The 11,790-nt window shown below is 40.8% G+C and overlaps 1 pseudogene; it reads left to right on the top strand.

Annotated features, from left to right (window-relative positions):
• Positions 1-8,003: 8,003 nt before the first annotated feature.
• LOC116882245 lies at positions 8,004-10,206 on the top strand (annotated as a pseudogene).
• Positions 10,207-11,790: the final 1,584 nt, after the last annotated feature.

Genomic DNA, 11,790 nt, shown 5'->3' with positions numbered 1-11,790 from the left:
TTATCTTCAAAATGCTCACTATATCTAGCAGAGTTTACAATCCAGAATCTTTGACCCTAGGTAATCATTTTCAAAGTATACTTTAACCAAGAATAACTGTTTCCCTCTGTCTCCAAAAGCCTATATTAAATTTATTTTTAAGTGATGTTGCTCACATCTTTCCTACTAAAAAAAAGTCATGAATGAGAAGAAAGGCGTTTACCAGGAGGAAAGGCTAAACACTGTATGAAGGTTTGAATGGCAAAGACAGGGAACTCATTCAAACCTGAAAGCCTGCTGACAAAGACAGCACCTGAAGCCGCAGGCAGCCTTTCAAGCGAAATACAAGAGGATTTTGATGAGCCGAGTCTCCGCACACGGCCCTGAACCCAGGGCTACTGTCGACTCCAAAAATAATGAGGCAGGGTCCTGTTCCCATGAGCTTACAATCTACATAGTCATGGAAGGCATCACACGTCTGAAGAGCTAAGAGCAAGGGAAGCGGCAAATAGAAATGAGATAGATATGAGATATCACAATAGTGAATGATAAATGTGAAATGAGCCTCTGGGGCATGCTTCAGGGACCCAGATGGAACAGAGGTTGTTGCAGGCTGGACCTGAGGGAAGATCATACATGTACAGCCAGGACAGTTTTTAGATCCCGAAGAATGGATGGGATTTGGAAACGCTGAAAGGGATGGGGAGGTAATTTAGTTTGGAACCAGATAGAGAAATTGGTACACAGGATGCCAAAGGAAAGAGGCAACACAGCATCCAATATGGGGCCCATTTGGAGCGGATAAGTAGGAGAGTTTAATTAGAGCAGAGTGAGCCTGGATGTTGATGATCTGTTGGGCAATGAACAGTGTTTGAGTCAGATTATGGAGGGTGTTAGTGGTCAAGGCGGTTGATCTACATTCTCTTGGTAACTGGAATCTTAGATAAATCTTTGGATGTCCTCAGACATTTATTGGGGTGGCCAAAAGATTAAGGACCATGTGGGGTCTTCTTAAATGGACAGACAGGTTCCTAAGTGTTATAAGCTGAAATAGGGTGTACCACTCTTCTTACCTTTGGACTGAAAGTGATTAGAAGTCCTGTCAATTTGTTTTAATTTGGATCAAGTTGAGAACCTTTCTAAACCAAAATATGAACTTGGTCCTATAATCTAGTCAGGTTTCTCCTGTATAAAACTGAGCATAAAGAAATTAAATACTAATCTTCACCATGCTCTCCCACCAAATACGCTTTTATACATGTGCATTCAAAGGCAGTATTCAACATATTTACCATTCAGAAAGTAATAGAATACATGTTATAAGTGAGGGTTCTCATTTCTGTTATAATTTCGGGAAGAAGGATCTGTGCCTGCTGCCTTTCCAATTGTAGTAAAAGAAGACTCAGGCATAGGCAGATTTTCTTAAGCCAAATTTTGGCAAAAATATGCAGAAGGATGAATGTATACAATTTCAGCAGTAGAGAGAACATCTCTGTCCCAGGAGAAGCAAATGCAGACCAGATGAGCTCTAGTGTTTTTTAAATACGGTCACCATTTTTTCAATTAGGAAACTATGTTCCAAACTCAGCTATAAGCATGTAAAGAAAACAAAATATGGTTTTCTACATAGAATATCTTGAGCTACTCTGTCATCTTTCTAAAACCCCAAGTGAAATAGCCCTTTCTGGATATTGTTTTATATAAAAACATGGACAAGGTAGATCCTTCTTGCTATGAATGTCAAGGTCAGGTGCCCCGGCAGGGAAAGCCAGACAGGAGCCTCCATTTCAGTGTTCTATGACCTTGAAGTCTACTGCTATCTGGGCACACTAACTATTGTTAATTTTTGAGTTAGAAAATCAAAGATTATGACGGAGAGTTTCAAGCCTTAAAGTCTGTTATGATCACTTGTGAAAGGTACAGATTTTGGGTCCTACCCCCAGAGACTCTGATTTGGCTGGGAAGGACTCTGGAATCTTTATTTTTAGCAAATGCCTAAGGCAGGCATTTGATTCCCAGGTGACTGTGTACTATAGACCTTAAGAAATACCAAACTAGGGCTTTACATTTCCGGAGATTGTAACTGCTGATCTTTTGAATGAAGGAAGGAGTTACTAGGGTATAGGGTAGAGGGGAGATAAAGATCATATTCTTGATAGCTAAATCAAGAAATGAAAACCTCAGTGAGTAGCTTCTCTCTTTCTAAAAACTGCTCCAAAATACCACAGTTCTACAGAAGCTGTACAAAACAGGAAGCTACTGTGGTTGATTTCTCACAAATTTACGATCAGATTAAGACAGAGGTCATTATGATAGAGACAGCAGGCAGGGAGTGTGTGTGTGGGGAGTGGTGCCATCCTGCCATTCTTTTACCTCCAAAACTATTATCATTTATGAATGAAATGAGCACACTGCCAATTCTGACTCTAGGTCATTAACCAAGGGGGGAAATTTAATAAAATCCCAGACTAATCCAGATAATTGGTGGCCAACTAGAAACTTCCTCATCATGTTTTTATATTATATTCACTGTTATAACATGCTGATGGAGTCAAAGTCAATTATCATGCTAGAGAATACTATGGATGAGTCAGAAAAAACGAACTAGATTTGCATGTGGCAACAAAGATATATCTCAAAAACAAAACACTGAAGAAAAAAATAAAGTACAGAAAGAGGTAGTGAAATACCATTTATGTATAGAACACGCATGCACAACACAATGCTGCTGTTTTTCCAAAGCTGAACATATGTTTAAGTGATAGTAAATATATATGCATTAAAAAGACTAAAGTGAGTGCCTCTGTTGGAGGATGGGGACTTGAGGTTGGTGGTGAAGGGTAAAGGGGAAAAAAACAAACAAACCAAACCAGAGATGGCACCTTGTCACAGATCATTGATGATTGTGGATCTTGAACCGAGAAGTGGCGTGGACTCAATTCTGGGTCCCCTAGGAACAAAAGGAAAAATGTTAAATGACTTGGTATCTGCCCTTATGGAAATGCAATTTGGTAGGAATTATATGCGTGAAATAAATAAGACATATATATTCATGTGTTAAATAGGAAGTACCATGATAGCTCAGAGAATAGAGAGAAAAAAGAAAAAGATTAAAATGACAAAATTTTAAGGCAAAGAAAGGGAAAAGACAAATGTTCTGTGGTGTTTGGCAATGGCCCACAGATGTGTTCCACTGTGTGGCCATCTTTGGAAGTTCCCTGTTTTCATCATTTTTTCAGTGGTCTGTAGGAATTAACAACACCAGCCTAAATCTTCCAATCTTGTCCCAGTTCCCAAGGACTACTTTGTTTACTTCACTCTTTTCTATATGCATAGGAGATATGATTGAATTTTGCTTAAATGAGGAAAATCTTAATTTTGTTTATTTCTTTTTATTCTTTTTTTCACCCTGACTTAAAAAAGTTTTATTTATTTATAGTTGACCCATCATGTTACATTGGTTTCAGGTGTACAACATAGTGACTGGACAAGTTTATAAATTAGGCTATGCTCAGCCCAAGTGTAGCTACCATCTGTCACCATACAACACTATTACAATATCATTGACTATATTCCTTATGTGATGTCTTCTATTCCTATGACTTATTCACCCCCTAACTGGAAGCCTGTGTATCACACTCCCCTTCACCCATTTTTACAGAGCTCAGGCTCTGAGAGGGCAAGCAATATTTGCAAAAATTTCTAGTACCAAAGTGTGCTCCTCTACTGAACATTAGTGAAGGTAATGTTAGCTGTTGTATTAGATATGCCCCCAATAGCAGAAGCTTAAAACTGATGTCACAGTATAATGATGACTCTCCTGGATTGCTGGTTCTCTTCCATGCTGTCATTCAGCTCAGTCTTGAATCTTTGCCATTTTATACACACAAATCTCAATTTGCCCCGAGAGCCCTTTCTGTTCCAGCCATCTAGAAGAGGAGGAAAAATGCAAGACTATGTTTGGATATTTTTGATAGTTCAAGATTGGAAGAAACATTACATTACTTCCTATTCACATCCCATTAGCTGGAGTTCAGTTATAGATCTGACAGGAAGGCTGGGAAAAGTATTTGTATACTCAGGTTACATGGGGAGATGAGTCTGCCAGATAGCACGTGTGTATGTATATATGTATGTATGTATACATCAATCTCTTATTCATAAGAGTTGTAGAAATGGGGAATGATACAGGTAATAGAAAATATACCTTTGATTTTACAGGACACATTTGATGTGTTTCACCAGAAGCTGAATCAAGAGAATCAATTGTACCTCTTTATTTATTTTTTTAAAATTTAATTTAATTTTATTATTTTTTCAGTGTTAAAAAATTTATTGTTTATGCACCACACCCAGTGCTCCATACAATACGTGCCCTCCATAATATCCACTACCAGGCTTACCCCACCCCCCCACCTCCCCTCAAACCCTCAGTTTGTTTCTCAGAGTCCACAGTTTCTCATGGTTTGCCTCCCCCCTTCAATTTCCCCCAACTCACTTCTCTTCTCCATCACCTAACGTCTTCTGTGCTATTCCTTATGCTCTACAAGTAAGTGAAACCATATGATAATTCAATCTCTCTGCTTGACTTATTTCATTCAGCATTATCTCTTCCAGTCCCATCCATGTTGATACAAAAGTTGGAGTATTATGCCCCCATCCTTTCTGATGTAGGTATAATACTCCATTGTATATATGGACATTTTCTTCTTTATCCATTCATCTGTTGAAGGGCAACTTGGTTCTTTCCACACTTTGGCAACTGTGGCCACTGCTGCTATGACCATTAGGGTACAGGTGGCCCTTCTTTTCACTACATCTGTATCTTTGGGGTTAATACCCAGTAGTGCAATTGCAGGGTCATAGGGTAGTTACTTTTTATTTCTTAAGGAATCTCCACATTGTTTTCCAAAGTGGCTGTGCCAACTTGCATTCCCACCAACAGTGTAAGAGGGTTCCCCTTTCTCCACATCCTCTCCAACACATGTTGTTTACTGTCTTGTTATTTTGGCCATTCTAACTGGAGTAAGGTGGTATCTCAATGTGGTTTTGATTTGAATCTCCCTGATGGCTCATGATGATGAACATTTTTTCATGTGTCTGTTAGCCATTTGTAGGTCTTCTTTGGAGCAGTGTCTGTTCATGTCTTCTGCCCATTTTTGACGTGATTATCTGTTTCATGTGTGTTGAGTTTGAGGAGTTCTTTACAGATCCTGGATATCAGCCCTTTGTCTGTAGTGTCATTTGCGAATATCTTCTCCCATTCCGTGGGTTGCCTCTTTGTTTTGTTGACTGTTTCCTTTGCTGTGTAGAAGCTTTTGACCTTGAAGAAGTCCCAAAAGTTCTTTTCACTTTTGTTTCCTTTGCCTTTGGAGACATATCTTGAAAGAAGTTGCTGTGGCCAATGTCAAAGAGGTTACGGCCTATGTTCTTCTCTAGGATTTTGATAGATTTCAGTCTCATGTTGAGGTCTTTTATCCATTTCGAGTTTATCTTTGTGTATGGTGTATGAGAATGGTCGAGTTTCATCCTTCTACACATAGCTGTCCAATTTCCCCAGCACCATTTGTTGAAGTGATTGTCTTTTTTCCACTGTATATTTTTTTCCTGCTTTGTTGAAGATTATTTGACCATAGAGTTGTGGGTCCATATGTGGACTCTATTGTGGTCCACAGGTCTATGTGTTTGTTTTTGTGCCAATACCATGCTGTCTTGCTGATCACAGCTTTGTAGTAAAGCTTGAAATCAGGCAACGTGATGTCCCCAGTTTTGTTTTCCTTTTTCAATATTTCCTTAGCAATTCAGGGTTTCTTCTGGTACCATACAAATTTCAGGACTGTTTGTTCCAGCTCTTTGAAAAATGCCGGTGGAATTTTGATTGGGATGGCATTGAAAGTATGGATGGCTCTAGGCAGTATAGACATTTTAACAATGTTTATTCTTCCAATCCATGAGCATGGAATGCTTTTCCATCTTTTTGTTTCTTCTTCAATTTCTTTCATGAGTGTTCTGTAGTCCTTTGAGTACAGATCATTTACCTCTTTGGTTAGGTTTATTTCCAGGTAACTTATGGTTCTTGGTGCGATAGTAAATGGAACCGATTCTCTAATTTCCCTTTCTATATTTTCATTGTTAGTGTGTAAGAAAGCAACTGATTTCTTTACATTGATTTTGTATCCTGCCACATTACTGTATTGTTGTATAGTACTGAATTGCTATATGGGTTCTAGTAGTTGGGGGGTGGAGTCTTTGGGTTTTCCATATAAAGTATCATGTCATCTGTGAAGAGAGAGTGTTTGACTTCTTCCTTGCCAATTTGAATACCTTTTATTTTTTTTTTGTTGTCTGATTGCTGTTGGTAGGACTTCTAGTACTATGTTGAACAAGTGTGGTGAGAGTGGGCATCCTCGTCGTTTTCCTGATCTCAAAAGGAAGGCTCTCAGCCTTTCCCCATTGAGGATGATATTCACTGTGGTTTTTTCATAGATAGATTTTATGAGTTGAGGAATGTTCCCTCTATCCCTATACTTTGAATCAGGAAGAAATTGACAAACTAAATAGACCAATATCTAGTAATGAGATTGAAGCAGTGATGAAAAACCTCCTGAAAAACAAGAGCTCAGGACTTGATGGATTCCCTGGAGAATTCTACCAAACATTCAAAAAAGAAATAATACCTATTCTACTGAAGTTGTTTTATTTATTTATTTTTTAAAAAGATTCTATTTATTTATTTGACAGAAATCACAAGTAGGCAGAGAGGCAGGCAGAGAGAGAGGAGGGTGGAAACAGGCTCCCCGTTGAGCAGAGAGTCCAATGCGGGGCTTGATCCCAGGAACCTGGGATCATGACTGAGCTGAATGCAGAGGCTTTAACCCATTGAGCCACCCAGGTGCCCTCTGAAGATGTTTTAAAAGATAGAAACAGAAGGAAAATTTCCAGACTCTTTTTATGAAGCCATATTACCCTGTTCCCCAAACCAGGTAAAGACCCCCACCAAAAAGGAGAATTTCAGACCAATATCCCTGATGAATATGGATGCTTAGATTCTCAACAAGATCCTAGCTAATGGGGTCCAACAGTACATTAAAAAGATTATTCACCATGACCAGGTGGGATTTATCCATGGGATGCAAGGGTGGTCCAACACTCATAAATCAATCAGTGTGATAGAACAAATCAATAAAAGAAGAGAGAAGAACCACATGGGCCTCTCAACTGATGCAGAAAAAGCATTTGACAAGATATAGCATCTGTTCCTGAGTTGTGCCTCTTTAAAGTCTTCTTCATCAACATTCACTTACCCTAAAACAAAGAAAGCTGCAGGGACGAAATGATTGTATATGAGTTGGAAGTTCTAGCAATCCTTCACTTGGAAACATATTCTGGTCTGTGCCCCACTGGGACAGTGATCAGCTTTACCCCTCTGCCATTCAGCTGCCCTTTCTGACTTCTCAGAGCCAGAATCTAGATGTCTGAATCTTCTGGTCTTGGTTAACATTTTTAGATTTTACCCCGACCAGTCCACACCTTTGAGACTTGCGTGGCCCTTTATGTCTTAGCTAATTTCCTTGGCCTTCGCTTTTTGACAGCCTGAATCTCTCTATTTGTTTCAACCCAGGCTGTGCCTGTGTGAACTTTCCTTCTAAATCGTGTGAGTCAATGAGCAGCTGTCTCTTAAGACATGGCTAAGATGCAGTTCTGGGTTGTGGTTTATGTCCTGGCTCACATTATTTTATTGCTCTCTTCAGCTCAGTGTGATTATGGCATACTAATTGTTGGGCTTTCTAGGTGAAATCCCTATAGAAGAGCTTAATATTTTATCTTGAATATATTTGCCCTTGATGAGAAAAGTGCTGAGTCATCTAGATATTTCAAATAAAAATCTAAATTTGAATCATGAAAGGAAGTTCTCCTGGGGACATACACTCCAGTGTTCCTGCCACATATTTAGAAATTTGTTTATCATATTTGCCAACTGTTCATCAAAATGCTCAAGTAGATAGATAACATCATATCTCCCCATGGTTTATGTCATGAAGGTAATTAAACCGGATACAGAAGTCTCTGCCTGTTTAATTCCTACTCAACCCCAAGGGCTTGCTGGAGCTCACCTTCCTTTGTGAGATCATCCTGGGTCTCCCTATTTGCTCTGTGCCCCTTTCCCTCCCTGTAAACTCATAGCTCTTTTAATTTTGTATTTTTAAGGCATTTATGTCATTCCATCATCAGTTGGAACTCTTTGTTGATGTTTTTCTTCTCCATCATAGATTGTGAGGCCGTAACGAAGGCGATGAAGCAATTTTTTGCTTCTCAACAGCAACTAACACAGTATCTGCAAATTGCTAGGAAATTGGTAAATATCTCAAATACAATTCTAATAATGTAGGTTTTTTCGGTACACATTTTGATGCATATCCCCTCACAGTCTGTAGTCTTCTTGAGTGTGTGAGCATTCGTCTGACCCGCCATCACTTAGATCAATAGAAAGAGGGACTTTCTCACATTTTCAGAAGCTGGGATCCCTACAGAAATTAACTACACCCACAGGCCCATCTGGACCATAAGGTTTATCTTTTCTCTTGATAAAGAAATGAGATGAAATCTTCTTAATTGGTAATACCCTGAATTGACCCCAGTAAGGGGGAAAAATTCAAACAATCAACCAAGCAAAAGGGAGAAAAGGGCTACATCTCCATGGTGCCTTTAGCCCTCCCCACCCCACAAAGCAGGTCTACGCCTTTCGCAGCCTCTGGGGTCCTGCGGGGTCTGCAGCCAGCAGGTGGCTCGAGCTTCTTGGCCAGAGCACCCAGCGGCTCCAAGAGGACCAAAAGAACAGCAACCCCGAGAAGGGGCACCCGCCCAGCAGCCCCAGACCCTGTCCAGCACCCTCCTGGTCCAGCACTGCAGCCGACGCCTGTGCAAGACACAATGGCTTGCACCTCTTAAGGATCTTTCTATGAATGACAAGAGTGTGTCCCTGTTCCCCTGTGGAATGCAAACAGTAAACAGCCTGCATTTACCATCCACGTGGAGGAAGCAGAAGAAACTCCAAAGAGAGTCCAAAGATAGAGAGTTGAACTCAATCTAAAAAACAGAACATGAAAATGCCCTGGTTTTGAACTCAGCTATTACTTTCCTTGGACCAAGAAAACCGCTGGTACCTCTTGGTTATCCAATGAGTGGTAAGTTTTGCGTCACCACACGCTGTGGACATGATTCTACTAGAAGATGAGAAGCCGGTGGGTGTCTGTGAAGTGCCAGACTGACCTGAGGACATTCACACTTAGCACGAGGAAATGGAGGTGCAGTGTAAGTGGACTGTGGGTTATGGGAAAAGAGCCAGCCTTCCCTCACCGTCCAAGGGCTATTCTCGAGCACTGGTTAGTTAAAGTAGGAGAAGGATACAAACTATCAGATGAGACCCTGCATTTGGCTGTGAGCTACACTGATAGGTTCTTCTCACTCATGTCTCTGATGGGAGGAAAACTTTAGCCTGGGCTGTGCTGTTAGCCTCAAAAATTGAAGAAATCTAGCCCCTTCCTCCCAAATAACAGAGTCTGTGTATGTTACAAGTGATACCTACACCAAAAAACACATCCTGAGAATGAAACATCTAGGGTGCTTTTTTTTTTTTTTTTAAGATTTTATTTATTGGAAAGAAAGATACAGAGATAGGAACAGAGAGCAGGAGCAGGGAAGAGAGGGAGAAGCAGGCTCTGCTGGGCAGGGAGCCCAACATGGGGCTCAATCCCAGAACTCCGGGACCATGATCTGAGCTGAAGGCAGATGCTTAAGCGACTGAGCCACCCAGGCGTCCCCACAACATCGAGTTTTGAAAGAGCGTTGCTTTTGACCTACCTGTAGCACCTACAGTAAATTCTTGCCCAACACTTTCTTCCCCAGCAGTCTGCAAACTGTAAAGTTGAAAGTTTAACAATATTTGGGGGAGAATTAACTTTGATGGATGCTAATCCACACCTCAAGTATTTGCCATCAGTTATTTGTCGGAGTGCGTTTTTATTGAGCTTTCTACACAATCACAGGACAAAGCTGGTGTGCATCGTTAGTTCGAAAGACTGCATATACCCTGGAACGTCTTCAGCCCTTCTCATGGGCGGTCACCATACCTACCTCAGAGCGCAATAGCCAATTAGAGCAAAAACCAAAAGTTCAAAGCATCATGCTATTTCTCACCTTAGCCTCCCAGAAACACTAAATGTTTAACAGTGAGAGACTGCTTTTGTTTTCTAAGGTGTCAACCACTCAGAGTAGATGGTGTATAGTTTTCCTAAAGTTTTATATTTATAATGTCTTAATACAGAAGTTATGGTCAAGTACAAATTGTTTTAATTTGTAAATTTTTTGTACATGTAATTATCTTAGATATTTGGCTAATTTTTTTTTTTTTTTAAGTAAGCTCCATGCCCAATGTGAGCTTGAAATCATAACCCTGAGATCAACAGTCTCTTGCTCTACTGACTGAGCCAGCCAGGTGCCCCATTATTTGGCTAATTTTAAGTGGTTTTGCCAAAGAATCAGTGATGCCAGCTGTCAGCATCATAAGCATTAACAAATGGATTGGGAAAATTTGAGAAGAAAATAAGGGAGAAAGGGAAGAAGTTGTACAACTTCTAATTAAATTAGAAATTCTTGGCTTTTTGCTCCTGTGTTAAGACACACACACAAGCACACACACACACATGCCCTTCAGAGTTCATGGGCTGGTCTGCTGGGAGGAAAACAGGTTACTTTGTTGGAAAGAAACCGGCTTGGCAGTTGCATTAATCAGTGTTTAGGGATCAGCCAATTTCTCCCGTGCGTGGGATTAATCAGTGTTTAGGGATCAGCCAATTTCTCCCGTGCGTGGGATGAATAGGGTTATTCAGGAAAGGGCATCTGGGCAGGAAATGGGGGAGTTGTGGCTAACAAAGCCAGGCTAGCCCCTGAGAGTGCAAGGGAGATCTGTCATCAGAACAAATGAGCATCAGCTAGGCGAGGGAGAGGCCAAAGGTGCTTGTAGAAGGGGAGTGAGAAGGAAATGAAGAGTTGCGACCTGTTATCAATTAGTAGGGTTCTCAGGGCAAAACCACAAGCAGAGATGGGCTTTGGGCCCCTTACTGCACTCATCACTGAGCCCTCCATGGAAGAGACCTTTGGCCTAGAAGTGAGTCATTTTGTTATTGGCTTATTCTCTTCAGCACCATTACCAACTTCCCCCCTATTTCTCAGCGCTGGGAGGAAAGAGCCAGGATTGAGGATCTATAATGGCTAGTAAAACAGCAAAATTCCAGATGCCTTTGGTTTCTATCTCAGGATATCCAACTCATCAGAAATAGAAAATCTGGAAATTTCTGTTCACTGATGGAGTGTTTCTGTATTGGAGAAATGACAGCGGCCAACTTGCCTTGGGAACTTTGGTAAGATTCTTTTCTCAGCCCACAGTGTAAGCCTTCCCTTCAAACACGGGAGGGTTTCCTTGATGACCCACACTTGTTGCCTCTGTGCTACAATCACATGACTTTAAACAAAGCAATCAAGGACTCTGGTCTCTTGGGATGTGGGCTGTGTTCTTGGGGAGCAACCTGTTTTCTGGAACAACCTGCAGATACCTGAGAAAGCAGCAACCTCTGGGACAGATAGAGTAGCACGTGGTTAGGCAATGGGTTTGCTTGCCCTGTGGGTTCATACCCCTGTGTATAAAGTCTTGAGGGTTGCACCTTCAGATCCTCGTGTTTATGCATATTGATAAGATGACACTGATTTCATTCCTAGGCTCCTATGTTCATATTTCTAGTAAAGTCTAAGTTT

This window comes from Lontra canadensis, unplaced genomic scaffold, assembly GCF_010015895.1.
Source record: "Lontra canadensis isolate GAN:19392208 unplaced genomic scaffold, GSC_riverotter_1.0 scaffold82, whole genome shotgun sequence".
Lineage (NCBI taxonomy): Eukaryota > Metazoa > Chordata > Mammalia > Carnivora > Mustelidae > Lontra > Lontra canadensis.
Note: the sequence above shows the minus strand (reverse complement) of the source record. Positions and strands in the feature narration are given on the sequence as shown.